We start from the raw sequence: 4,438 nt of genomic DNA on the forward strand, positions 1-4,438 counted from the left end.
CCCCCAGCCTCTGCGCCGGGCGGGCTGCGGGGGGGCGCGGGCTTTGCCCCCGACGCCTGGGGCGTGGCAGGGTGGCAGCGGGGGCGGGGAGCGCGGTGCGCACTGCGAGGACCGACGCGGGCGTGGGTCGCGCTGCCGGGGCTGCTGGGGGTGCTTGGCGGGGTGAGGGGGTGGGGACCCCAGGCCCGGCGCCGGCCCTCCCTGGGCCTCAGTTTGCCCCGCTGCGCGAGAGACCCGGGGGCGGGCTTGGCAGGGGCTGCTGGGGCCCGGGCTCCCGGGGCCCCCAAAGGAAGGGGTTGGTGAGGGGCGGGGAGCGCGGCTGTTTTCCAGGCCTTCCGAGCTCCCCCACCCAGCTGCGGGCCACTGGGCGGGACGGGGACCGGGCCGGACCCTGTGCCCCGCGGGCCGCTCCCGCAGAGGTCTGCGTGGCTCGGGAGGGGCCGAGGGGGGGAGAGGGGAGGTGTTGGCCCGGCCCAAACTTTTTTCCCTGCCCGTTTTTCCCACTTTTCGTGGGAGAGGTCCGGCGGGGACGGGGGAGGGGGAGGAGGGGACGAGCGGTGACAACAGCCTGACCCGCCCGGCGGGCTCCCGCCGCACAGGAGGCACGGAGCAGGGCTGGCCGGTGCCAGGCTGCCTGCAGGGGAGCGGGGCTGCGGCCTCAGTTTCCCCCTCCTGCCTCGGGTCGGAGCGCTCGCGCTGCCTTTAGCTGTCGTTTTCGGAGCGCTCATTCCGCGGCTGCCTGAGTCCGCGATCTGTTTACCTTCGTGCTAACGTCTAATCCTGTTGATTATGAAGATTTATTGTTATTTATCATTCATTCTTCCTGGGGAAATCTACCCAGTCTGCCCTTTGACTTCAAAGCCTTCTCCCCCCACACACACACACTTTATAACCTCTTTACACAACATATTAAAAGCGCCTTTCAACACCCAAACGAGTTGAATTGGCTTTTGTAACAATAATTTGGCTTTGAGGGGAAATCCGGGAGGTCCCCAGAGGGGAAGTGACAGCCAGGAGGTGGGAAAGGCCTGAGGGAGGGCCTGGGTGGGTTCAGGGTGAGGTGGCACCCAGGGCCGGTGCTCTAACGACCCCGGGATATAAGCCCTCCTTCCTCAAGCCTCAGCACCGGCCTTACGGAGGAGACTGGGGCAGTACTGGCAGGTCCCGCTGCTGTGTGGGCTTCCCATGGAACGCTGGAGACCGGACCGCCCCCGCCCGGTGGCCTTCCCGGCCAGGGAGCTCCGCCCACCCTGCACAGCAGCCCTGACTCAGTTTACCCTCCCGAATCAGCAGCCTCGGCTCTCCTGCAGGGCAGGTCGGAAAGAAGTCCTGGCCCAGGACGGCCAGGGAACTAGCTTGGCAGCCTGGCGTTTCACCTCCTGGCTGTCCTGCCAGAAAGCAAGTGTCGTGTTTCCCTCGTGCCCTGGGGTTCGAGGAGACAGGCCCACAGGGAGGGCGAGCAGGGATGTCAACGTGGCCTTTAGCCGTGGACCCTGCCCTTCAGTGCGCCGGGGATGCACACTCCTGCCCACACCCGTTGCCACCCCGGTGCGGAAGCCCACTGGCTAGGCACAGCTCTGCCTAACCCCGTCCTCAGTTTCTGTCCCCTCCTCAACTCCCCCACAACCATCGGGGCTGGCCAGGCGGCCTGGCAATGAAGGCAGCTGGATCCCACATGGCCGACTGCGCGCTTTTGTCCAAGACCCAGCAGCTCGAAAACCACGCCGGGCACGTGTGCGTGCATGCCCAAAACCCCGAGAGGAGAATGGAGGAGAAGGGGCTGAGGTGTGGCCGTGCCCCAGGGGGTAATTCCTCACTTTTCTCCTCGCTCTCTCGGGTTTCTCTCCGGGAAGTGAAGGCGCCGTATAGCAAAACAAAGAACCCATCCAGGTCCACGCGCTCTGGAAATTAGTAAAGTATAAAACGTGGAATTGCTGTGTGGCCTCGGACAGGTTACCGAACCTCTCTGATCCTTCGAATCCTTTGGAGACATAAGAGACTTCCCAGGGCTGTGACTGAAGCCCCCCAGTGCCTGCAATGCCGGGTAGAGGTGAGGGCCTGGTGAGGGGAGGGTTCAGCCCCCCCCCAAGTGCCTGGGGTTACCATCCTCACCCCGCAAAGGAGGACACAGCCCCAGCGACGTAGGTAGCTTGCCAGAGACACGGAGCTGAGGGGACTGACTTCGAGACCCGCTGACCTGACAAGGCTGTGCTTCCCTGACCCCGACGGACAGCATTCTAGACAGCATTCTCCTGGGCACAGAATAGACGGGTGATTTAGGGCGGGAACGCGGGGCGCGGGGTGCGGAGCGAGCCTCCTACTCACTCCATCCTCCCGGAGCCAGGATTTGGGGTTATGCCTATGTTGCGTGTAGCACGGTTTAAAATGTCGTCAGGGTCGCCCTAACGAACATGCGTGTCACCGAGGGAGTGAAAGACTGGGGCCGGCAGGTGGCGTGGGGGTAAGGCGCTGGGGTCCCCCCTGGCCAGTCCTGTTGAGTCCCGGACCTGGTGGCCCTCTCTGTCTCTCTCCTCTCTCTTTCTCTGGCAAAACTCATGTAAAAAATTATTAATCAAAAATAAACTAATAAACTAATAAAAGAATTCTTTAAAAAAGAAAGTGCAAGGAGAAGATATTGGCAACTCAGCTGAAGGGAGTCTACACTCAGATTGTACAAACCCCTATTTATTTACAGGTTTTCCTTAGGGCATGTGTGCTCACCAGGGAGAGAGACAGAGACAGTGAAAGGGCAAGTGAGAAATCATCCCCCAGGAGGGATGGCCAGTCCTCAGCCCCTGCTCTCTCATTCTCCTCCTGGGATTTTGGGCACGCAAAAACACACCCCCGGCCTGAGTTTCAGGCCACCGGGTCTGGGACTCAAACCGGGGTCAGTCATGGGGGAGTTCGGCAACATAACCACACCACCATCTGCTGGTCCCAGGATTCCCTACTTAAATAACTGCTTTAAGGGACCAGCAATTGGTGTAATGGCTATGTCGCTGGACTCCCATGTAGTCAACTACAGTTCGAGTCCCGGACCCGGTGGCTTAAACTCACGCTGGGCGCGTGTGCGTGCGTGCCCAAGATCCCGAGAGGAGAATGGAGGAGAAGGGATTGTGGCGTGGCCATCCCCCCTGGGGGTGATTTCTCGCTTTCTGTCTCTGTCTCTCTCTGTCTTTCTGGCAAGTGCACGCGCCCTATGGCAAAAAACTCTCAAGAAATGATAATAACAACTGCTTTAAAATGTATGTATTTATGTCTTCCACGAATGAGAGAGAGACAGGGAGACTGCCCTAACAGGGTCCCGGCCACCACCCACCCCGGCCTCGGGCCTGCTCATGGACGCCCAGCCTGTGCTCAAGGAAGTCCCCAAAGGAGAAAGCACACGCCTCCTGCCGGCCACCTCACAGAGCCCTCCGCACGCGGCCATCCAGACCCACAGAGTATTTACAGAACTCGTAGTCAGTAAAATATAACAATGCAACAGAAGAGGGGGCTACGCATTTGAACAGCCGTTTCTGCAGAGGAGACACAACAGGAGCTAGCCTGTGGCCTGGAGCCTAAGGCACACAGCTCTCACACGGCCAAATGCATGGTTCGCGGCCCGGAGCTGGTGGGAAACACGCCGGTGGCAGGTGTGTGCGTGAAATCCCAGGGCGGGAGGAATGGAGCAGAAGGGATTGTGGCGTGGCTGCACCTCGGGGGCTCTGCCTCTCTGTCTCCCTCCAGTGAGGGCAGGCATCCCTGAGGGACCTGGAAAGAGGCCCCTTGACCCCAGGCCTGAGGGACTCGCAAATCCAGAGTGAGACTCCACGCCACGCCCGCGAGGATGAGGACAGAAGACAGACAACATGCGTTGGTAAGGACGCAGGGAAGCAGGGCCCGCACTCGTGCTGCTGGGATGGGCGAACGAGGCCGCTGCGCCACACTGCCAGCTCCTCGGGAGGGGAGTACAGTTACTGACCCAGCACTCCGCCCCCACGGGGCTTCTCAAGGCAGGTGTAAACATGTGTGTCCACACACCGGGGTACAGATACTCACAGCATCGTAATTCACAACGGCCAGAGGGGGCAACAGCCTAGACTCCCACCCTGGGCTGAACACACATACACCAGGCGGTCTGTCCGTATGGTGGAATATTACACAGCCAGGAACAGGGAGGCAGCCAGGGCGCAGCCACGGTGGGACGTGCCTACAACGCATGTGCGCGGTGAGACATCAGATACCGAAGGCCACGATGGGTGTGAGCCCATGGACACATTTATTATCAAGATTTATTTATTTAAAAAATTCAAACTTTATTCATTGTCATTATTTATTTATTTATTTATTTGAAGTTGACCAGAGAGAGACAGAAAGAGAAGAAAAGTGAGAAGTCAAGCTGTCGGGTCCGGGACTTGAACCACGGTCAACCATGTGAGAGTCCAGCTGCCTTACA

This window comes from Tupaia chinensis, unplaced genomic scaffold, assembly GCF_000334495.1.
Source record: "Tupaia chinensis unplaced genomic scaffold, TupChi_1.0 Scaffold149964_2, whole genome shotgun sequence".
Lineage (NCBI taxonomy): Eukaryota > Metazoa > Chordata > Mammalia > Scandentia > Tupaiidae > Tupaia > Tupaia belangeri.